The 26174-nt window shown below is 41.6% G+C and overlaps 1 long non-coding RNA gene across 1 annotated transcript in view; it reads right to left on the bottom strand.

Annotated features, from left to right (window-relative positions):
* Nucleotides 1-25939, bottom strand: part of LOC111861422 — a 590763-nt gene extending 564824 nt beyond the window's left edge. The window contains exon 1 of the long non-coding RNA XR_004512677.1: nt 25909-25939. This is a non-coding gene — a long non-coding RNA (uncharacterized LOC111861422). The remainder of the gene's footprint in view (nt 1-25908) is intronic.
* Nucleotides 25940-26174: the final 235 nt, after the last annotated feature.

Raw genomic sequence — 26174 nt, 5'->3', positions numbered from 1 at the left:
TCAAGTGATGCGAATCACAGAGCCCACGTGTTTTTGTTGAAGGATACCACAGGACTTTTTAAAATTTCTAATGGTTATTACGTCTATTTCTCATCGGGGGCCGATCGCAATGGCCGCGCGGTTTAAGGCATGAACTGTCTTCGGCTGCTCGAACACTGCGGTCCTGGGTTCGAATCTTACTCGAGGCATGGATGTCTTTGTGCCTTTATTCTGTCTGTATGTTGCTCTGTATGTAGGAAGCGGCCTTGCGACGGGCTGATCCCCCGTACAAGGAGTCCTACCGACTGTATATAACATAAGTAACTGAAAAAGTAGCGGCCAAGGTCCAACAAAGGGCTGTAGAAAGATAGATAGATAGATAGATAGATAGATAGATAGATTTCTCATTGAGCAGGAAAATTGTTAATGTTCACTGGAGAGTGTTGTAAAGGAATTATAAATTCTTCTGGGATATAACATAAAAGAAGCATAAGTTTACCGATGTTTCTTACTAACATGCTGCCTCCATCTTCAGGGTAGAAAAATAAGCCAAGTGGAGAAGGTGTTATAAATATAGAGGAAGAGAGATGGCATGGATATAAATCCGGAGCCCGACATGTTACGAATCACCTGGACAGAGAGATGGTTGGGAGATGGTTCGGCAGAGGTGGACCCATCGCTTGGTCTCCTAGGTCGCCAGATTTATTCCAATTGGAAATTTTCCTTGTGAGGTTATGTGAACATCATTGTTTACCATGTTAAGATCAACGACCTTCAACGTCTGAAAGCCCACATAATGGACGCTTTGGCTACGGTAACAACAAACACGCTTCAAGCAACGTGGAAGGAGGTCGAATATCGTCTGGATATTTGTCGTGCCACCAAGGGAACCCACACTGAAATTTGTTGACAAAGTTATGTACTCAGAAGAAAACTTCGATAGTTTCCCTTCGTAATGGTGTAACCCGTGAACGTTTGTAATAAATGCTTGCTGATGTATAACTATTTTATTTTGGATGCCTTTCAGCCGGAAATCCTGTATTTAAAGAAACCAACCCTAGCCCAACCTGTGTATATGAGCCAATGCATTCATATCACACTGAAAGTAGGAATGATCACATCAAGGAGAGTGATATGGATAGGATACGTAACATGCACGGGAGAGAAGTGTGTACAAAACTTTTACAGGAAAATCTGACCCGAAGAGAGCAAAAGAAAGACCTGTATATAGATTAGAGGATATTATTACAAGAAGTTATGGAAAAAATTAAAACTATCTTTTGATACAAGTACCGCATAAAAATCGACGCCTCCAACAAATCTTCGTTGGAGCGGGAACGTGTTTACCAAGCCGTTGCCTAGCAACCTTAGTTATACACAGACAGACCCACAGACTCTCCTTTGATACGACAATGACCGACTATACGAGTAAAACAAAGAGTCAAACAATCCATCTGCTGTTGCTTGTATTCTTGTCACGAGAACATGTTCACCGAACCGTTGCCTAGAAAAGATAGGAGTATAAACATAGACACACAGACTAATGGGAGAGATTTATGAAGTATGTCGTTGAGATGGACTCAGGTTCCATGATATACATAACAAGTTCCATAAATGGCCTAGTATGGTGACCTCATAAACTTAATTTTATTTTTTTTAATAAGGAATGTAAGCCAATAATTGATCCCGAAGATCTAGGATGGAAGGGTGTGGGCTGAATTAATCAATTTTAGGACAGGTACCACTGATGGACCATTTTAAACGCGGTAATGAAGCCTTGAGTTCAATAAAATGCTGCGAATAAGATGAGTAGCTGAGCCTGTATTAACTTCTCAAGAATGACTGAGCTCCATGGAACTAGTTAGTCACTTACTTACTTACTTACTTAGTTGATGTTGCGATAGTAGGTATCTAATTCATCTATGGTTTCGGAAGTAACTCGAGACAATCTAGACTATATGCACACATCCATAGTGAACTTTATGAAAGTGCTTTGTGTGAAAACAGGAACATTTACACATCTTAAAAATATTGAGGAATTTGTTACAAAAACCAATGGAAAGCAAATTTTAACTTATGTATACACAATAATACCGAAGTGAACGGAGAAGTTCATGGAGGTAGGCTTAGGCCCACTGGGGCTGTAGTGCCAAAGGAAAAAAATACGCAATAATAGTGGGTTTAATTCTGAATCCATTATCTTTATTACTTTAAGAGGGGATAAAACCTTCTAAAATTACGGTGGGAAACTTGTTCCCAAACACACACTTTAAAAATATCTAACATCAAAAATTTGTAAAGTTCCGTAGACAGAGTTACATTTACATTAATACACTAAATTTGTTAGACTGATTACATGCTCTAATCGATGCCCTTACACAGAGGAAATATTTTCTGCAAAGGTATTATTTTTTTATTGCTAGTGGTGTGGGACTAAGTCCCTTGCACTGCGGCCACTTCTAGCCTCTTGTACCGGTCCCAGATGATAGGTGAGGGTGATTTTGGAGCAACTGGTGCAATGAAGATTGGCAGGGGAAACCGAAGTACACGGAGAAAACCTGCCCCAGTGCCACTTTGTCCACCACAAGTCCCACTTGACCAGACCCGGGATCGAACCCGGACGGTGGGTAGCCAACGACTAACCGCTTGAGCTATGGCGCGGCCTTCTGCAAAGGTAAATAATAAAGCAAAATTTATGAAAAATATCTATCCCATTATTTTGGTGAAATGGCAACAGAACGCGAGAATGGTGACTGTCCAGTTTACCGCTAAAGAACAGGAGTTAAAATGTGAACAATTATAATAGTCAATGGTTCAGTGATTTGGCCCTCAGGTACACAATACTGGCACACTCTGTATAATGTTCACTGCGAGGACTCGACTTCTTCTTCGACTACTTGGACGACATCCTCATCTTCTCTCGGGCTCTCAAGGAACACGGACAACATCCACGGCCTCTCCTCGACCTACTTTTGAAGCACGGGATCCTCATCAACCCGGCGAAAGGCATCTTCGTAGAACGCAAGATCACCTTCTTCGGTTACAAAGCCACGCCGCGGGTCCAACCGCTGGAAGAACGAAAAACCTGTCTACATGGCTGTCACCGTCAGTCAGCTCTGCCGTTTTCTTGGCATGCTGAATTCCTGGAGATTTCTGCCCACGCGGAGGCCAAACATGCACCACTGCAAGACGTTCTCTTCTGCCCCAGAGTTAAAGGCTCTCACCCCATCACCTGGACGCCGGAACTCTAAAAGGCCTTCGAAGAGTGCAAGGCGAATTTGTCGCTCACCACACTACTTGCGCACCCCAACTCATTCATGCCACTTGCAGTCATCACAGACGCCCCAAGTTCGCCCTGGGTGCTGTGCTTCCAGAACGCCTGGCATCCCCTCACTTCCTATCCCGAGGTGAAACCAACAGCTGCACCACCACCACCTTCAACCGCGCAACCGACGCAACCCCGGCCGCGGCACCACCTGCCGCGCCACCACCGCCCGTCGCACAAACTACAATCTCCGGTCGCAACGCACGTTCCTTGCTCGATTCAACAGCTGAGCAATCATCTTCGTGGGGAGAGGGATGATGTGGGAACCGCCACATTGAATTAAGTGCTAGCCAATAACAGGCTAGTAACCATCCGCTGCTGAGCAACGGCTGGGTAAACAGCCGTTGCTAGGTAAAATCTACAACACAACCACTGTTATGCAACGATTGGAAATCGAGTTTCCATGGAAGTAGTTCAGCATAATGCAGTAACGGAACGGTAAACCCAGATGTGCACTGCACGGTCGGAGCGAAAATTACTTAATGCAGCGTTCAACCTGGATCAGGGTCACTGCGAGTCGTAGGAGGCGATGAAGTACCATGGGACTCAGACACGAAAATGACTGCGCTGGCAAGGGGCAGCAGCACTGTAAACGGCAGACCCGTCCTCTCGTCAGAAAGAGCGCTCCACATCAACAAGCCCGCAACAGTCTGACAGTAATAAAAGTCTGGTCGTAAGTCGCAGATGGGTGCTTTATGCCAAGACAGACTGACCGACTGACCGTCGGTCGTAATATAAGACTCAGACTCAGCCTCAGGCTCAAGGTTAGTGGGCCTGCCTAAAGAATATCTACATCTTTTTCAACCAGCCTACTTGCGATCTGCAACCTGCAACCTTCAAATCTTCAACTGAACCTCGCCTGTACAACTTGTGCAGCTACAAGTCAGTTTAACAAGTGGTTGTCTCTACATACAACGACATCCAACGAACTGAAGGTCGTCTGGTTGTTGGTAAGTAGCACTAATAATAATAATAATTATAATAACAGTACTACTGCTTGCAATACATACCTATTTCAAGTCAAAGTCAAATTCACATTGCGACTGATAGTCAGTAAGTCTTGGTGTCGAGCCCCATCTGAGGCTCATGACCAGATATTTATTACTGTTTGTCAGCTACGGTCTTGTTTTTGTACGGCGCCCTCTCTGACGAGAGGACTGTTCTGTCTTTGTATATGCTGTTGGCCCTTGCCAGCGCAGTCTTTCTCGGTCCGAGTCCCCAAGGACTCGCGATCATATTTTACTGTCTCAGATTTGAGCCTTCCCTTTTCGTCGCCTCCTACGACTCGCAGAGTCAGGGTGGAGGTATTCGACCCAGCCTCCAAACGGGTGTATCTATTTCAAAGTCAAAGTCAAAGTCACATTGCGACTGACGGTCAGTCAGTCAGTCAGTAAGTCTTGGTATCGAGCCCCATTTCGGGCTCATGACCAGATATTTATTACTGCGGGACCATTACGGTCTTGTTCTTTGGGGCGCCCTCTCTGACGAGAGGACGGATCTTTCTTTTATATGTGCTGCTGGCCCTTACCAGCGCAGTCTTCCTCGGGTCCGAGTCCCTTGGGACTCTTTACCATATTTCACTGTCTCAGTTTTGAGACTTCCCTTTTCGTCGCCTCCTACGACTCGCAGTGTCACGGTGAAGGTATTCGATCCCGCCTCCACACGGGTTAAATGAATGCTACCTATTTCTATCGCTTTATCTTACGTAACCTTGAGTCGTACCTACAGAAAGCACGCCAGTTGCCTAACGACGGACGCCTACTATTGTCACTTATTGTTGTAGGCTTTACCAAACAACGACTCTTTTCCTGGCCATTGCTTATTCGTGGATGGTTCTTAACCTGTGATTGGCTAGCTCTTAATTCACTGTGGGTGGTTCCCACAATTTCGACATTACAACCATGTACTATATTTATCACATATAAGTGTATTTTGTAATATTCACCTGTATTAGTACAAAGTCACAAAATATAACGAATGACCTCAAATACAAGAACCTTCCAAATAAGCAATCTTCACCTCTATTTACAGCTGCCTCAGATAATCCCTCCTACTCTCCACTCTCAGACGTTAAATCACTATTTCAATGAATACGCAGTGCATCGGCCGTAGGAAAAAGGTCGAGACTGCAGAGCCAACTGAAGCGCAGGTACCTCTCATTGGCGCCTGGGGGTCATATCCGCAACTACTAACAGAAACTTCTTACACATAATGACAGAATTAGCGTAGCAAGGCAAATCTAAGGTTTTTACTGTATGAAATTTATATATCCATAAATACCATGGCTAGTTCTACAAAGAAACGATATTTTCAATCATAAACGCTGGAGCATATAGAGCTACTTATCACGAATGCAATTAGTTCCGTAAATAAGTGTGTATGATTATGTTTCTCTACAAGTATGCGAACTCTTTTGTTGGATACCAATGTTATGACAGAAGAGAAAGGCACTCCCTTTATCCTGCATAATACATACGGCAAATTGCAAGGACTTTCAGCTTTTCTATTAGCTAGCTGCAGAATGTATCACTCCGCGCGCAGTGCACCCACTCCACCGCACTCCCGCGCTACCTCATCAGCTAATGGGGCATGCAGCAAAATAGTCCCTGCAGTCCCAACATCTATGTTGCTCAATGGAGCTGGGTAGGGCTTCCATTCATTTGAAGAGGGTTGGATTGCTTGTTTGGGGGATGAGGAACAGAAAAAAAATATTTTTTTTTTGTCCTTGATCAGTGAATAACACAAATGAATTTGCTCTCGGTACATACTGATAACGAAAATTTGTATTTTTAATATGTTGTACTTGTATTTGTTTTCTCGAGACTGTCCTACAAGAGTTTCCTTTTTTCCTAAGTCATTAAGTTTAATTTCTTCTTCTTCTTTTTCTCTTTCTCCTCCCCTTGCTTCTCCTCCTATTTATCAAAGTTCAGGCCTCTAGGACCTGCTGAAAATCTCACAGCTGATTCAGCATAAATTTCTATCAGGCCTCCCAAAATTTATTCTATCCAGAGGTCTTCATTTCATTGTGCAGTCTTTCATTCTTTCCAAGTGGGTTCTCTGTTACATTCTACACCCTTAAATAAGTTGCATTACTGTAGATAAACCAAGCTGCTCTCCACTTGTTCCTTTGCACACATTGTCTCGGCCTGTGCCAAACAATTTGCCTGATATATCTCATCTGCTTCATCTGTAATTTTATTTTCATTACGTTTCAGAATCCACATTTCAGATCCAAACAGAAAAAAAAAACTCTTCAATCTCTAGGTCGATGCATTATGTTACGATCGGTACTTTGAATAGGATTTATTACGCCTAAGGTCCTGGTCCTCTGGAGTACTTGGAGCACGATTTTGAATCCTTCTAGATACAAGGATTATTGTTGGTACTTTCTTCTACAGTGTTATCTTTGTAGGTAACAGGAAATGCGATGGGTTAATTTAATGTTCTTTCCAAAGGATCTCAAATTTCAGAATTAATTATGAATCGAAACAGAACAGAGGGCCTGATTAGTGTAGAAGGAAGGTAAATGATAAGAAGAAACAAAATCTGAGTTTTAATAACTAGGGAATTATTATTTGGTACTCAAGTTTCTCAAAGAGTACATTCCCTGGGCTCAGAACATGAGATGGAGGAAACGATAACTGGGCTCCATATTATGAGTTACAGTTCTATAAAGTAGCACTGACTAAGTTCTGTCCCTTATTTTCAAGGCTTCCTATAAGTAATGGAGACTTTGAAAGCAAGAAAATATTATTGAAAATTTATCCGATATTGTGACATAAACAAAGAATCGTTAGCAAAACCTGTCAGGTATACGTTTCTATATAAATATACATGTTTTTTGCCGCAGTGGTTCAATCTAAAGAAAATTATTTATTGCATAAGTTCGCAATGGACTTCAATAACAGTATCCGGGACAACTATGCTTCGGTCAAAATTTTGTCAAGAGAAAATATCCATGCAGTGTTGCCACATTGCATTCAAATTTAATCTCGAAGGGTTCACTAACTTCTGCAATATAACGCCGTGTAGTCTTCTAAAAGTAAGCAGAGGTTTACGAGGAGCATTTCGCCTCCATTTTCAGGGTCGAAGAATAAACCAAGCAAGAAAGCAGCATGGAGCTTGTAACAAACAGAGCAAACCCTGAAGAACCCCATGAAGATACATGCGACACCTTCTTCCAAAACATCTGTTAACCTTCAACTGATTAAACAGCGTTATATCCCAGAGGATAGAATTATTCATAACAACGGTTCTGAGAGCCTCAAATCTTACAAATTTATTTGTGTTTTGGCAAAAATTATGTCATTAAAAATTCTATGAATAAAAATTTTCGTCGCAGTTTTCATCGTGGAATCGTGTAATGAAGTGCGCATGCGCAAAATTCGGGACAGTACGACATAATAACAAGAAAGACCGAGAAGTATGACTCAGTGGTAACGCTTGCGACTATCATTCAGGAGGTGGCCGAATTTTTTCATGGTTATCCTCAGTCTCTGCAGGCAAGTGACGGTACTGTACTGACAGTTTGCTTCCACATCCTCTCCAATTTATTATTAATTAAATATTCCTATTGTTCGACTCTATATGAGATACTGGTTGCAATACTAAATACGCCATAGAAAAATTGAGAAGGAAGGCAATTCCCCAGACATATTCCAACACCAAACTTACATGAAATCCATCAACCAGTTTCGGAGATGACATACTATGGACACGCCCTCACAACTACGCGCAGTTTTAATAAAGGAAATGCTAAATTATAAGTTGTTCTAAACGTTAGGTAACACTAGGTTTCAGGAGGATACAAAACTTGCAGTTGTGTCTGTACCATCCATCTTGCAAATGGGACAAGCGAGCTGGCCGCACTCAACACGACATGTAGGTTTACGCCTGGATTCCACTTCTGTGACGGCCAGGCATCTCTAAGGTCTGCTAGTCGGCTTTCTGTTGATGGCAAATGAGAGCTTCATCTCTTTCCACTACAGTAGCACTACCGAGGATTGACATCCGTGTGTGCAGGGCTACTCGAAGGCCCTGCCTGCTTTGCAGGCGCAACGTTATCCCCACAGTTGAAATCAGCATAGTGGCCCATGGCTAGAGCAGGAATCCAACCGTCTCACTGTCGTCAGGGAGGAGTTGCAGGATATCGCAATTAGAGTCAGTTTCTATATATCGTCACGAATTTGATGGTTCCGTGACTAATAACAACGGGCTTTGGATTGCATTTTTGACGCCTTCTTTTACAATCTCTCTTAATCCAATCAATTACAATAACTGAAAATCAGTCTTCAGCCAAACCCTTTTTCCTTGACTGCCGAGGCCTCGCCCCATGCTCATTCTCGTACTACGACTGCATTCTGATTAACGACTGGACTACTTGTATAGTCTCGAGGCGGAACCATAGAAAACAATTCTTCTCTCTCTCTCTCTCTCTTTTTTTTTTTTTGCATTTACAGAGCGCTTCATAGGAACGGAATTTTTCCGATTGTTGCCTGCGTATCTGTTGTGCGGAAATGTGTTTAGCCACCTGTTGCCTAGCAATGAGCATGACGCTGACCACACAGAAAAAACTTCTTATAATGCATTTTCTATTGTTGCGTAAGCGTTTTTCGGGTCTTGCCTAGAAATGGGTTTAGATGTCACAATATTAATTCATCAATAAAATCATTGTACCACATACCTTATAGGATATCGTGCTTATATTGCAGTTAACCATAACAACAGACCAGTAACGAACAAACCAGGTGACCGCTGCGTTTTAGTATACCAAAGGTAGCAAGATGGTTGATGAAGCATAAAATTCCAGAGAAAATCGACTATTTTCACGAACAAGAATTTTTATTATATAATCATACCAAAATATACTTTGTACAATTCCAATCGGTCGCGGGTTCAAGTCCCGATAAGGTAATTGGATTTTTTCAGTTGACCTAATCCTTCCAGCCGCACTAGGCCCTGGGGTTTACTCAGCCTCTAACATAAATTAGTACAAGGAATTAATTAAATAATTTTCCTGGTGAGTAAAGCCCGGCCGGCGCGTAAGGCTGACAACCTTACCGCCATCTTTGAGCCGATTGTCTAGATAATGTGGGACCCTCAACGTCTCACAACCCTATGGGCCTTCACGGCCTGGTACAGGGATAGATTTACTTTTTCTTTTACTTTACAATTTCAATTAGAACTGGGGGGAAATGCACATTACCGAATGTATGCCACTTAAAATTTTAGCACAAATAATTTAACAGTCCTAGAAAATTAACGTTTTTTTTAAAAAAACATTAAATTTTCTACCGTTTTCCTTCCGGGATTTTCTTGAAATAAACCAGAATGAAGTAACGAAATTTCATATTTCTAATATAAACTGCATCTTCAATGCTTGTTAACTACTTGATTAATCGTCCGCACAGACGATGCTTTCTCGTGTAAGTACTCGTAGTATTTTTATGAGCAAGACTTGCGAAACTCAGCTTCGACGTGTTGATGGATGTACGCATTCTCTAATCCCTGAACATGAAAAAGTTGTTACTGATATTCCGTCTCTCTGTGTCTGTATTTCTGGTTGTCTAACGCACGAGTGTATGTACGAATGTTCCCCTCGCTAGCGCCTGTATGGTGGAATGAATTTCATTCATATTCAGTTTATTCGTCAATGTGTACATTCCAACTTCAAAAAAGGGCTCTTCAGCTGGACCCCAGAATACAAATTAGCCATTTTCTCCAAAATAGCTCCAGTAATATTTCTGCAAATTTATACGGATCATCGCAATAAATACGTGTAGTATTGCAATATTGACATTTTCAGGGAAAAAGTAAGTGCATTAGGGGCCCAAAGGCGAAATGTCGGTTTTGTCAAAACCTGTTTTTCCTGCCAGACGGATTGCATTGTTTTCCTGTATTCGGTAACGGATAAATGTCTACCAAGTAACAATTGATTTCATTTCCAAGATAAGGCAGTCTACGCCAGTCGTGTACGAGAACGTAAGCGCAAAACTTTGTAACGACTTTTAGTAAACGTAACAGACAAATGACTATTGGCGCGCTGCAAGGATAAAGAAAACCTTGAATTGTTCTTACTGTCATTCTGGCTCTAAAAAATACAAGATGTAACATCACATATATTTTTTCCTTACTTACAGATGTGGCGCCTCATTTGGGCAGGTCTTGTAAACACAAAGCATACCACTTCAAGGATTAACCCGCATGATTGTCCAGCGACGAAATAGTGATAGATGTATCACTTTACAGCTCACGCATTATGTGATCTCCAACGAAAGGTAGACGAAAGTTGGAAAGATCAGGAGAAGACAGACGGATTTGATATCACAGAAAGGTCTTTAAGCCGCTTGTGAGCCTTATTCAGTTTAACAACACTAAAACACAAGGCCATTCAATCTCATTTTCAGCTTAATTTGGGACGGAGCCGCCGTACGTTTCGCGATGCTTCCCTTTTCATATTGGTAATGTGTGTTTCATTTCAATCGTGAAATGCGCGCTATGGATGTCTTCTTGAGATGTGCAGCCAAGTGTGAATGTATGTGTGTATGTTTGTGTTCTTGTGGATGGAACATCCTACAGGCCTACAGGCTACCTTCTATTTTGAGGATGCATTTTCGAAATTGCTTTCCTTTTCGGAATCAACCCGTGTTGGAGTTTCCTCTTTATTGTACTCTCCTTGCGTTCTCGAGCTCTTCAGTCTCTTTCCAATCCGATTTTTCTCGTGACATGAGTCTCTAACCCTTCTATGTAAGTTAGTAGCAGCCTTATATTAAACTAACTTAAGCCCACTTTAGGGATCAATGTTTTTTTAACAAGTCTACAAAGCCTAGAGTCATTTTCTGGTGGATACAGTCTGTTCCTCTTTAATATTAATATAAAATTAATTAAACGATTCTCTTTATTATTTTGTGAAATTGTAGAGTCAGATATTTCCTGTAAAGTTATATTGCTAAGACGGAAAATTACATTTCTCCACGCGTCTCTGTTTTATATTACAACTAAGATGTTCCCGGACGAATAAGCATAATTATTAAAAATAAAGACTCAAAACTTATATAACGTTTCAAATATTCTACTAATTCAATTTTCATTCATTTTTAAAATCCATATTTAATAACACAGTAATCAAAGGCAGCAAAATGCGGTTTATGACGTCGTTACAAGGATTTGACAGAGCAGACCACAAAATAAATTATGACGCCAGACAAAGAATGAAAGTTACAAAAATAATTTGACAGGTATCAGTATGCCAACATTGGAGAAATAATTTCGAAAAAGAAAGAAGAGGAAGTAAAATTACAGCCTATTCACAAATCAATCTGACTTCAACATTTGGCTTTCCTTTATCCACCGATGGGAAGACCATACCTATAACGACCAAAAATGCAATGAGAAAGCCAAAAATATTTTGATGATGAGAAGAAATCTGGTAAATATCATAAAAATTATGTGTGTTAGACACCAAATTACAACTTAGGAGATTTAGTCATGGATGGTAAGATAATGTAACCGATTTGATCAAAGCATTGCTAGACAACGGCTCGGTAAACATGTTCCAAAATATGGGCCACGCAACAATAAGGTGGAGGTGTTTTCTATATTGTCCGCGCCAACCAGCATCATGGGTGCTGTGTTTTCTGCATGGTCTGTGCTAAGTCTGTATAACGGGAGTTTTGCAGTTGAGATTAGATTTTGACTTGAATTTGACTTTGACTTTGAGCCGGTTAGGGCCCTCGTGTGGAGGTGGGGTCGAATACCTCCACCGTGACTCTGCGAGTCGTAGGAAGCGACGAAAAGGAAAGTCTCAGACCTGAGAGAGCAAAATATGGTAGCGAGACCCAAGGGACTCCGGCCCGAGAAAGACTTCGCTGGCAAGGGCCAGCAGCATATACAAAAGACAGATTCGTCCTCTCGTCAGAGAGGGTGCCCCACACAATCAAGAGCCTGTCAAACAGTAATAACTATCTGGTCATGAGCCCCAGATAGTGCTCGACGCCAAGACTTACTGACTGACCGTCAGTCGCAATGTGAGTTTGACTTTGACTCTGAGCTCAGATTGCATTAGTTGAGTATATGTAGATTAGTACAAAGTCAAGACAGGTGAGTTGAGAATTCGGGTTAGGAGATTGCAGTCGTACAGCGAATTTGAGAGAGAGTTTATCATTGGAGACATTGTAAAGACATAGCCACTGTTGTGATCCGTTGCCAGGAGACTACTAGTGGAGACAGAATTCTAGTGCGTGTGCAAAGGCGAACTGGAGTGTATAAATCAACGATAGCTCTCTATTGATTGTAATTAAGAGAGATTGTAACAGAAGTGCCAATTAATTTAATCATCCGAACAAGAACCCATTATTCGTAACGCGTACACCACTACACATAACAATAATATAAATTTGAATTTCAGTTAATAGGATATGAATGTGTGGTGTGGACTGGATTCGAAGCCCTCAGAATAGGGACGTTGTCAAGTGGTTCAGAAAACGGTAATAAACGTGCAGACTACATAAAAGTAAGGACTCTTCTGACTAATTTGGCGACAATCAGCTTCTCAATATAGACTATGTTCCGTAAAATTTCTTACAGAAGCTGAAATTATGAAGAGAGTTTTCGATCTGGAGTGAAGTTAGTAAGATTTTGAGCTCAATTTATTAATCGAAGCCCTATATTACTAACACAGTGAAGGCCCTGAAAATATTCTGACATATTTGCTCAAAGCAAGAACTGTGGAGCCAGAGAAACAGCCGTTGCTAGCGAACGACTTCGAAACAACATTTGTTTCTAGGCAACGGCCGCGAAGCAAACAACTCTACAACGTCTGCTGCTAGGCAGCAATTTCTTAATAAGGAAGAATAGACGGCCGCTGTTATAGAAAGACTCGGTAAACACGTCCTCGCGGCAACGGATATGCATGCAACAGAGGAACGATATTTTCTACGTGGTCCGTGCCAAAATATTATAAGCAAGGAACAAGGTTAAAGCTTGGTCAATTAGTTGGAGCAAGCATTCTCAGCTGTAGGTAGTCGCCATTTAGAGAAGAATTTGAGGGCGGAAGCAGAGAAATAGCCATTGTTGGAGCCGTTACCAGGCAATTACTAATGAAGATCTGCGGGCTGGAAAAGATTTAGGGTGTGCTCTAGTGATTTGTGAAGTGTGGAACTTAACGATGGAGCTATAATTAAGTGCAGTTATGAGTTGTGTGTTGAAGTGATTAACAAATCCAGTATCCAATCCAAAATTCCTTCGATAGTCACTCATTCTGGTGACATTAAATTGAAATGACGTCACAAATACCATAAACACCTCGTATGCAGCATGATTAAAAATTACCTTATCATGATTTTACAGGCAATATTATTACGCCGTACGAAAGCGAATTCCAGACCCCCGACCATGCAGTGTTTCCGGTTCCTCCCCCTCGGCTCATATGAGTGAACGCACACAATTCAAGAGCCGAATTAATGAGGTATGATCTCTCCGCCTCGGATTAGGAGCATGGCACATAATCACTTGAGGGGTGACATAATAGCAGATTGGGAAGATCCCCCGTTTATTGCCTGCTAATCAATATTTCAAGACTTTAAATATGACGTGGGAGAACATGTGCATATACTTCAACCACGTACCCGCTTTCAAAATTTGTAAAAGTTTCGGCGATTTCCACTTCGTCAATTTCATAACACCGACAGACGTACTGTTCTGATGATCTATACAAAGTAGGCTATTACATCACCAATCGGACTATTACTATCAGTACATATGTACCCAGATTTAGGTATATAAGAGCCGAGTAACTCAGTCAGTATAGTGACTAGACTTTGAAATGGATAAATAGAAACTCAGATTTCGAGTCCCGGTGGATCGGAGATTTTCCTCTTTTCCACAACCTCAGAACTGTCTCATGGCCCACCCAATCTCTTGTGCAACGGATAGAGAGGGAACTTACCACGAGAAAAGCAGGTGGGACGGAAGATTAAGAACCACTGGAGTTCTATTTCGAGAAGTTTACCAAAGCTCACCTTTCTTAACCCGATTAACGCGTCTTCATTTAGGTCGATAAATGGTACTGTATTGCAAGAGCTGTGTTCCCGTATATGCAAGGCCATCTTCTTGAAAAATACCCAGAGAAAGGAATCAGGATGTTATTACGAAACAAAAGTTATAGTTCCTCACAGACAGAGGAGCGAGACACAGCACAGAGGTTCACAATATGTGGAGTCCTACCTCCTTTATGTACGATCCACAATAATAATTTATTCCTTATAGGAAACTTTAAAAATTCTTGTAAAACCTCAGCTTTCCGCATCTAGTCTCGTCGAGCGCTGAAGAGGTTCCATTTCTCGTTTCCTCCTCAAATTTAATCTGAAGATGACAATTACAATGTGGAGCAGCTTTAACAATCGATGCGGCTAAACCCCAGAATTCGAAAATAAACATTAGACGCAGAATGTAAAACATAAGGACAGTTAAGAGTCCCTCAGTGTTCATTTTCTATTAATTATAGAGAATTTTCTAAATCTGCTGACATTTGTGCGACTACGAAACGAAAAAGAATTTTAATTTATTTTCATAACTAAGAACTTCCTTGTTTCTTGGAAGGGTGTAAGATTCTGACCTTGAGACCAAGAATGTCATTACGTTCTGCTTCGTGAAGTCTGTCGTACTCTTCAGAAGGCGAAGAGATTTGATTATGGAGAAATAACGGAATGATTACTAGTAGAGGCAAACCGAAGAATCTCGGAGAACGCCCTTCTTCATGACACTCTTTCCACCACACACACACACACACACACACACACACACACACACATATATATATATATATATATATATATACTCCTAACATGAGGACTTTCTGGTGTCCTCACTGAGACGCCAGCGTTAGTATTCTGTATAAATTCATGGGAATGGAGAATTTTCGGATAAAACCAGGTTTCAGATTAACACAAGTTTTTACTAAAGGATTCTGACGATGGTGTTTTCCTTCACCTGAGGACGGAAACAGATCCAGTTTCCGAAACGTCGTGTTTTTATTAGTTATCTTAAAAACCAGGACGATGGATAAAGTCCAAAAACCCAATATATCAGTGTAACACAAGTTTTGTTTTTTTAATGAAACTTCCAGCCCATTCGGGGTCCAGGCCCTGTTCAGTTCAGTAATAATTTTTGCAGATGATAGGACAGGTTGGACGAGTGATCAGCCTATCGCAAGGCCTCTATATAAACACAGGACAACATAAACAGAGAATAAATGCATACACATCAAACATCCATGACTTAATTGGCATTAGAACCCACGATCCCAGCGCCCGAGCGAGCGAAAACAGTTCATGCCTTAGACCGCGCGTCTACTGTGACCGGCCCAAGTTCTGTTGTGGACGGGATTAATTCTACATAAAATTCCTTGGGAGTTATATTAAACTAAATGTAGCAACTTTCTGTGAATCAGAAGACAGCTGAGGGTGGGTGCTTTTGGAGTGCGGTGATTCAAACTCTGGAAGATAATAGAATGATTCTCCCCACAGTTAAATATTTGAATCCATTGTTTCGCAATCTGTCTGCCCTCTCCCTCATGATATATGGCATGCTGGGAAATATCGACTGCAGGGGTGATAATTGCATTTCTTCTTCACACTTCCGACCTCACAGCTCTAACGAAAAGATTCTTGTAACGCATTCTCGGCTTATCTTTCTCATAAGTACAGTAGGATAACTACAAAGTTTCACGAAGGAGAACAAGTATGTTTAAGATGAATCTGAGCCAGAAATATTTGTGTTCTTTCTCTTCAGAAGGTTTTTACGTTTTAGTCCTCTCTTCCGACGCCACATGGTCTCGTTAGTGGGGGGGGGGGAAGTCCAACTGGGTTCACTCGGCACGACGGCCACTGATTGGCCTCTTGTAGCCTGCCCCGGGTGATTATGATGATGGAGAATTTGGTGGAATGAAGATTGGCAGGGAAAACCGAAGCACTTGGAGAAAACCTGCCCCAGCGCCACTTTGTCCACCACAAATCCCACTTGACCAGACCCGGGATTGAACCCGAGCCGCCGCAGTGGGAAGCCAGCGACTAACGGCTTGAGCTATGGCGCGTCCTACATGGTCTCGTTACTCACAGCGTCGTTAAATAATTTACAAATCCAAGAAGTTCTGGGAAGAACTAATCTCCTACTTCCCTTGATACGACAAGGACAGCACAGACGACGACGCGTCTAATAATTCTTCTTTTTTTATATATATATATTTGTTGCAGCGGTAAAGTCTTAACAGAGCCGTTATCTAGCAACGAAAAATGTAGTCACATATAGACATAAAGACTGATAGGAGGAATTTATGAAGGATGCAAATGAGATGGGCTTATGTTCCATGATATACATACCAAGTTTCATAAAGATTGGTTCAGGCAATCAGATGTTAATGGGGAAATACACAGACACACATACAGACAACATGGCGATCATGTAAGTTTATTTTTTTTTCTTCGATAGATGCATCCTCTTACATAGATTTCCTATCATTAAAATCAGTCACGGATTTTAATAAAGAAATCTGAATTTTAATTTCTAATCCGCTTTCCTAATTTTTTCAAAATAAGGAAAATAATCTAAAGAATTTTCTTATCCAAAGTTGTGGGTGTCAAATGACACTACGTATTTAGATCCACTAGCTAAGAGGTTGACGCGTGGCAATGTCTTCTGTTGTGTTGCGCAAGTCTGCCTTATAGGCCTATTTAATCTGAACCGTATATTTAGAACAGATTTACGACCCTTTCAGTACGCCTACGTGAAGGTGGCTAGAGAGCGCCGAACAAGACATACGAACAGTGGCTGGAAGAAACGACTCTAAGGCGGCCCATACACCTACGAGTCTGGCTCGCGAGTCCGGCTCGGTGAGGAGCCGGGCTCGGATTAATTTCACCACACACGTATGAGCTTGGCGACACACACGGACGAGTTTGGCTCATTGGAACCCGAACCGAGTGAGACTCGCAGCCAGACACGTACGTGTATGGGTCCCCTAAATAAAACTCCATGGAGGAGCATCATAGCAGGGAAACATTACAAGCAGTTCCCAGTCGAAATATCCGATCTCCTCTGAGTCTCTCCCAGCACAAACAACACTAAAACTGACCATTCATTTTATTGCATGTAAAGGTCTTCGGTTTTCACTGCGGTGAATAACAAGAATTCAGTGATGCTCTTTCTAGTTTCGTGCCCATTTACTATACTGAACAGAGTCACATCCCAGAAGATCGTAATCTTAGAGGCGCGTCCACATTACTCGTGCTCGTGTGACTCGCTATGCTCGAGAGTAATGTGGACGATATAACAAGTCACGAGCCAAACAAATTTTTAATTTTTAATTTAAAACTATAGCCAATAAATTGGGGTACGCGGTAGCGTAGTGGTTAAGGTACTATGCTACACACCGGAAGGTCGCGGGTTCAAGTCCCGATGAGGTAATTGGATATTTTTCAATTGTCCTAATCCTTACGGCCGCACTAGGCCCTGGGGTTTACTCAGCCTCTAACAGAAATGAGTACCAAGAATTAATTAAATAATTTTCCTGGGGAGTAAAGCGCGGTCGGTGCGTAAGGCTGACAACCCTACCGCCATCTTTGAGCCGACTGTCAAGGTAATGTGGGACCCTTAACGTCTCACAACCCTATGGGCCTTCACGGCCCATAGCTTTACTTTTTTTTTTACTTTTACTATAGACAATAAATTAAAATACGAGTACGCACTACGAGTAAATATATGGATTCTAACGCGCCGAAGCTTGGCGAGCAACTGAAGTAGTGTAGACGAAGATTTACGAGCACAAGTAAAAGCCAGACGAGTCTCCCGGCGAGCACGAGGACGAGTACGAGTAATGTGGACGCGCCTTAAGAATATGTGATACCACATATAGCCTAGGCCCATTTTCCATTATTTACCACAATGTAGCCTCATGGCTATAGGACTAAACTCTGTAGATATCACTGATCGCTGTATGCATTGATCAGCACATTGTTGCCTAGGAAAAGCCACAGCGATGGATGTAAATCAATTTATATAGTTTACGCCACAAATCTGTCTTATCCTAGAAACCGGAAGAGAGAGAACAGGAGAAAGGAGGATCTTACATCACGATTCAGGCCTGCTAAATCAAAATATGTTCTGTTCTTCTGTCACAAATTAAATAATTTCGAAAGGTACTAGTACAGTGCGTTCAGTTAAGGAGGAAACTTCGCAACACCGCTGACCAGGACCAACATTCCTTACAGATTTCTAGTATTACTGCTGATAGCAAAATGAGTCATCAGCGCTGATAAACGCGCAACGTGACAGTTACAGATACAGCAGCAATCTGTGAGGAATGTTGGGCCGGGTCAACGTTGTTGCGAAGTTTCCTGCTTAACTGAACGCCCTGCACCAGACAGCTACTATAGTCTATACACCTTGAAAGAATGTTTTATTGAGCAATGTGTAACAAAGTAAATCGTCCATACAAATGGAGTCCTGGATATATATCCCACATTGTCGGAAAATTCACAATAGATTCAGATTGCTAAACTGTTCAATTAATTACTGGCTGCGTGTTCTCTGTGCGATGCGCCTTCTTCAGTATTCAGTGTTGAGGGGATGTGTTTCCCCATGCACTTAGACCAGTTATTGGTCCAATGTGCGTCCCCCTTTTAATTTCTACTGTCTCCATACCCTACCGGTAATGGTGCTTACTATCAGCCCCTTTCTGCCAGCGAGGTTCCAACCTTCTACTGGCAGTGGTATCTAATAGTTAGTCCCTTTCTGTCAGAGAGGTCCCCCTTCCTCTGGCAGTGGTACCTAATACTTCCCCCATCTACCGGAGGCATTGGAAATTACTTTGGGCAGGAAACTTTTTGGCCAAATTTAGCTCAGAGGTCTCATAGAGACATGAGGTTCTTTTACGTGCCGTAAATCTACGACACGGGACCAACGGCTTAAAGTCCCTCCCGGAGGACTTGTTCCCTGAATTTTTCCCCCCTTAAAAATTCCACAACCTCCGCCGAGTTTGAACCCGCGTACCTTGAGTCATGAGGTGGGAACGTTACCCCTAGACTACGGAGGCCGCTATGTGCCTTCTTAATACAGGTACCTTGCCCTCCAGGTTAGGCGAGTCTCGAATTTCTGACAGTAAAATATGGTCACGAGTCCCGAGGGAGTCGGACCTGAGAATTGCTGCGCTGACGAGTACCAGCAGCAACTCTAAACTACAAACCCATCCTCTCGTCAGAGGGGATGTTACATGGGAACTATGAAAGCAAGTATTCAGTTGAAAAAGAAAATGCTGATCATGAGCCTCAAGGGGCTTGTCGCCAAGACTAACTGATTGGCGTAAACGGGCAGTCGTAAAGTAACTCTGCCTCTGACCCTGGAAAATGGAATTCGAAATGAGGGTAGATAACGTTTTCCCGAGGAATCTCACAATAAGTGCAGATTACTGTTACGTAATCTCAAAATTAATGCTTCTAAGCTTGCCAGGTGCTGTAACATACTTGGCGTACACGAACGTCCGTTCGGTTATTACACTATTTAGAGTCCACTCATTATATTATTGTTTCGGAACTTTTCGCACCACGTTCTCTATTGTAGCTGTATGTGTATTTTAAAAAGTCATACAACACCGCGGTCTATAGTCCGCAAGCGAACTATACCGACCGAGCGACCGCCGCTTGTCGGCGAACTTAGTGCCAACTTTAGCGGATAGAGGGTGTCACGTGGTTAGCGCAACGGATCCCCACGGCTGTTAATCTCGGGTTTCTAGACCGGAGCCGCTATTTCCTTGAAATAGCTTCACAATTATTCTCATTAGCCTGAGTGGACGCCGTTCCACACCCACTACTTCCAAGAAAATCTGGTAGAGCCGGAAATCGAACCCGGGACCTCTGGATCTGTAGCCAGAAACTCTGTCCACTAGATCACAGAGGTGGTCCATCAAGTAAAAAGGTCAATAAAACGAGGTGAGATTAAACATGTAAAATTATTGTACAAGATTTTTATGATACCAAGACACAGTGTAAGCATTGATGCACTCAGGAAACCAGGCTCGAGATGACTAATGATGGGAATGGTTGAAAAACGGGACTCAGATCTTTTGTACATTGCTATAATTGTCAGGAATAAGCATTATTGCCTCGATCTATGGGCAAACACAAAAGATTTAATAAATTGTATCTGAGATCCAGAAACCCACATAAAATGAGGGAAGAGAGAACACATCCCCCTGTAGACTTTTGTTATCTTGACCCACTTGCTTTCAAATTACTTAATTGTGTATTATTAGCAATTATTATAACCTGCATTGCTTCTGCCGTACTCGGGCACAGATTTGAAGAGGATGCTGGGTCAAAATGATGGACCTTTAAATTGTCTAACGACTGCGCCTGAGTGACTGTTTGACTGCTAGGAGACGGGGTGAGCAGAAGCTTCCTGATAAAATTCACTCCTTTCCCACATCACTTGTTAATCGCGCAATACTGGTAACTTTAGTCTCCTGGGAGTGTACTTCTGGTGCGCAATTCTGGTAACTTTAGTCTCCTAGAAGTATACTTCTGGTGTGCAGTACTGGTAACTTTAGTCTCCTGCGAGTATACTCCTGGTGCGCAATTCTGGTAATTTTAGTCTCCAGGGAGTATACTTCTGGTGCGCAATACTGGTAACTTTAGACTCCTGGGAGTATACTTCTGGTGCGCAGTACTGGTAACTTTAGTCTCCTAGGAGTATACTTCTGGTGCGCAGTACTAGTAATTTTAGACTCCTGGGAGTATACTTCCGTTGTGCAGTACTGGTAACTTTAGTCTCCTGCGAGTATACTCTTGGTGCGCAATTCTGGTAATTTTAGTCTCCTGGGAGTATACTTCTGGTGCGCAGTACTGGTAACTTTAGTCTCCTGGGAGTATACTTCTGGTGCGCAGTACTAGTAACTTTAGACTCCTGGGAGTATACTTCCGGTGAGCAATACTCGTAACTTTAGTCTCCTGGGAGTATACATCTGGTGCGCATGGGCGAGTTTTAGAATTTTCACTTGAAAAATTCAGCTAGCATGAATTACAAACAAACAACTAATTCCATAGAGCGAGGTATTACTTGAGGGGCTGATAATTGCTCGGAAGCTCCAGAAATTTCGCACCAACATTTTGGATTTTATTCTGAGCCAGGTAAGGCCAATCCATGCAATTAAAATCTATTTTTTTATGATATACTGTAATAACATGCCCTGAGACTAACTAAAGTCCATTTATTGTCATATCAAGTGAAGGGAACCTTATGGAAGATAAGCTCTGCGTACGTAGGTTTGAATATTCCGAAGGCGTATGAATAAGAGAAGTAAGTTGAAACTACAATCTAGTAATTTCAGATGATGATGCAACGATCTGATTAACTAACTGACAATGAAGCACACTCGTTCCCATACTAGGTTTAAATATTTCCATCTACGTCTAGGTCTTCCAAGTGACATAGTTTTAGGTAAAACGCAAGGTAAAATTATCCCTGTACTTAACAACTTAAGCATTACGCCATAAAGGCGTATGTGGGAGTGGATGTATAGGTCCACATTTTCCTGATCACATCACTAGTTTGAGGTGAGTGGTCAGCTTCACACCCCTGCAGCTTAACCCCCGGGAAAGAAACCCGGTCCCAATTTGATAGGAAGCTGGGTGGGCTCCAGAGCTGGTCTGGAGGAAGTGGAGAAGAGAAAATTCTTGATCTTAACGGGACTCGAACTCCGACCCCTCGGTCATCCAGCTCAAAGCCAGTCGCTATACCGACTGCGCTATCCCGGCTTCTATTAGGTTTAGTTTTCAAATTAAAATTTATAAGCCATTTCCTTTCTTCCCAGGGGTGATTTATATCCACCCCTTCTATGGTCTGTCATTTTATTACGTTAAAAATAATATTCGTTGGACAGAACACGTTTGGGGCAATTTTGTCCGTCCTCCTGTTATTTCCTCCTTCTTGGAACAATATACGATCCTAAGCATCCTGTTTTTGAACAACCTCAGTACAGTATAAACTTCATGTTCCTTCCCGTGGAAGAGAGATGAAGTTTCACCCCCACATCATATCAATAAGAGTATAGGAAATTATGTGTTCCATTTTTATTTGAGCAGAGCGACACTGTAGTGGTGTTTGTTCTCCATTGTCCGAAACGATCATGTCAACAATATTATTTTGGTAGAGGGGTCACTAAGGAGCTCGATAAACAATAACTAAATGAATCCTTTCTCAAAGGAGATAAAGATAAAATACATCCTTGATACAAATATATGCCTCACATCACTGCTAAAAGTTACGAGTTTATCTCTAGAAGGTAGGTCTATGAGAGGAAAGAGCGAGTCGAGCTGTCTGGGTGGAAGCCGCGAGATATGGGGTTTATACTGTACTCAGTGTCAAGATTGCTATGTTCTTGGGCGTAATGCAACTTAGTCTGATAGAAAACTATCTACATATCTGAGAAAGCTAATGTTTCCACCTTCAGGGTAGAAGTATACCCTGGATATGAAGGCAGAAGTTTTCTCTTTGTAATTTTCTACCAGATTGGACAGCGTCATATCCAAGGAGACATTAATTCTGATGGAAGTTATCTGTCATTTTCCTTGGCCTCTGTTCAAGTACAGGGACACCCGGTCGATCACCGTGGTCTCATGGTCTAAGGCATGAACCGTTTTCGCCCGCTCGAACACTGGGATCTAGGTTCGAATCCTATTCGAGGAATGGATATCTTTATGCGATTACTCTGTGTTTTTTGTTGTTATGTGTGTAGGTATCGGCCTTGCGAACGGCTGATCTCCCGTCCGAGGTGTCCTACTGACTGTGCAGAGGATTAGGAAACTGAAAAAGAGGCCAAGGTCCACAACGGCTGTTCAGCCATAGATATCTAGATAGGGATACCTGGTCTGCCTGCAAAAGTGGTATAACTCTCTCTTCTAAACTGTTATCCACTCTTTATTTGCGATCACCTTCCCTTTTCAATTCATTAATCGCTGTTAAACTGCGTAATAGTCCATCGATGTAGACTTAGTCTATGGGCTGAAATTAGTTGTCGCATTAACAAGTCACAAGCTTTCGGATTGGTTTTGTATTTACTCCGCATGTTTCAAGTTGGCAGAACGGGTATTAATGAGCACGAAACTAACACTCATACACACTTATAACATGGAGTTCTACCCGAAAATCTAAGAAGTTAACGAACTAATTCTGAATATGTTAGATCATATGTATATCTTATATTCGGGCGGTCCTTGGTTCGAGTTTCGGGAAGAGCTTCTGTTATCTTGAACAAAACTTTCACCTGACCAACCGATCATCTGAGACCAAAGTTACACAAGTGGTAATATTCGTATTAGAGATTTTCTAATGAAACCGGGTCTTTTGGCAGAGCAACGGTTGTCCTGACTGAGGTCTTTTCCGTTCCTCCTCAGTCTCTCCAGGAGAATAATAGAATGATTTACATACGTCATGATCGCTTGCCCCTCAGTATTATCCACTTGGTCATCTTCATTCGGTGCTAAGTAAATCTGCAGTTCGTATAATGTCCTTAGTTAACCTGGAAACCCGTTATGTCACTGACATGTTTCTTTCTGAATATTTGCCATATTTTTCAGAAATTTAAGGAATTTTTAGTTATACCTACTGTGTAAACAGATGGTTCATTGCCATCAAATAAAAGTTTATCACTGGAGTCTCTACAGTCTTATATGGAGGAAAAATATTTAATCGGAATGCCTATTTTAGGAAGCAAATTACAGGATCGAGTGCCTACGATAAATCGTTTTCTTTTATTATAATCGCTTGGAAGTATAATACATAGTACAGAAATTGTGAGTGACAATTTTGTACTTTAAAAAATGTCGATTTACATAATTTGTTTCTTCAGTTTAAGTATTTTTTTAATTGACATTCTTCAGTTGCTGTGAGATTAAAAATTGAAGCTCTCCCACTACGTCAACTGAAGCCTGAATTTGCGAAAGTGAATTTTGGCTGTATGCAGAAGAAGCGAAATTCGATGTCTGGCTTTCTTTTCCTTGTCATAACATCAAAGCGATAATCAAGTGCAAAGGAAAGGAAGTAAATGAAATCCTTTCCATGAAAATTTTAATTAACATGAATTCCTTTCTTTCTTATATGTACGCATATGACTGACTGTATTTTCATGATAATTATATATATACCCTATTTCATTTCGAGAATATTATTAAAAGTTTTAATAGATTTTTCTCCCCTTTCTTGAAGAACTGATATGCCCAGACCAGCAGGCTGGAGGCATTTTTACCATGAGATGTGATATCAAAGGCAAACTCAATTATCAATTGTTGTCCAGCAATTCTCCCCCGTAGCCGCCAAACACGCAAACACCACTGACAATCCCGGGAATTCTTCCCGAACCGAAAATACTACTTCTTTACCTTCCCTTTTTTAAATATTTCTTATTAGAATGTCTGCCTTTTGTTATAAGCATGGTCCGGATATTGATGAGCTGAAAATATTTAAAAAATGACCTATAAAATGACCGAAAAAATCCAGAAAATGACCCAAAATATGACCCAAAAATGTAATACGCAGGGCCCGGATTTTGATGACCTGAAAATATTTAAAAAATAACCGAAGAAATCCAGAAAAATGACCTAAAGGAGAAAGAGAAAAAATACTTCGCTTCCATATTATTCACATTTCAGAGAACATATGAAGAAAAATTACCTAAAATGGCAAAAAATGACAAGAAATACCCTTAAAAGGCCAAGAATTTACCGAGAAAATACCTTAAACCTAAAACTGTCCAAAATTGACAAAAAATAACAACTGCATTTAAGCCTGCATTCACTACTTTCAAACTTTTTTGTGAATTAAGACGGTATATATTGCTGTATCTATACAGACAACACTGAACAGTGTGCAGTCGCTCACGCGGGCACTTATAAGCTATACTGACAGCATTGAACAACAAGCAATCACTCACATAAGTAACTATAAGCTATACTTACAGCACTGAACAGTGTGCATTCGCTCACGTGGGAATATAACTATACTGAAAGCACTGAATAGCAAGGATTTACTCACGTGGGTACATATAAACTATACTGACAGCACTGAACAGTGCGCATTCGCTCACGTGGGAACATATATACTATACTGACAGCACTGAACAGTGTGCATTCGCTCACGTGGGAATATATAAACTACATTGACAGCGCTGAACCGTGTGCATTCGCTCACGTGGGCACTTATAAGCTATACTGACAGCACTGAACAGTGTGCATTCGCTCACGTGGGAATATATAAACTACATTGACAGCGCTGAACCGTGTGCATTCGCTCACGTGGGCACATAGGTATAAGCTATACCGACAGCACTGAACAGTGTGCATTCGCTCACGTGGGAACATACATACTATACTGACAGCACTGAACAGTGGGCATTCGCTCACGTGGGAACATATATACTATACTGACAGCACTGAACAGCAAGCATTTACTCACGTGGGTACATATAAATTATACTGACAGCACTGAATGTTGTGCATTCGCTCACGTGGGCACATATACTAACCCCTTGAGCTATGGCGCGGCCTTTCAGATGGACTTACCTTTAAAATTGAGCCTTCCTTTCCAGTTTCTGCAACAAAAGAAAGAAACTGAGTTTACTGAGTTGTCAACAATGTATCAGATATAATGTTACGTCTACAGCATTACCATCAAGTGGTTCAATACTTTTATTTTGGGTCTCTGATTAGAGTAAAAAGTAAGGCCATGAGCCTATTCTTTTGCAGCAGTTTGCCACTTTCACCTTTAGTTTGCCGTGTGTTTTGAAGAGTTATCAACTGAGAGACAGACTCATTCTAGTCATGTACCT

The sequence above is a fragment of the Cryptotermes secundus genome, unplaced genomic scaffold, assembly GCF_002891405.2.
Source record: "Cryptotermes secundus unplaced genomic scaffold, Csec_1.0 scaffold646, whole genome shotgun sequence".
Taxonomy (NCBI): Eukaryota; Metazoa; Arthropoda; class Insecta; order Blattodea; family Kalotermitidae; genus Cryptotermes; species Cryptotermes secundus.
The sequence above is the reverse complement of the archived record's forward strand: the minus strand, read 5'-3'. Positions and strand labels throughout refer to the sequence as shown.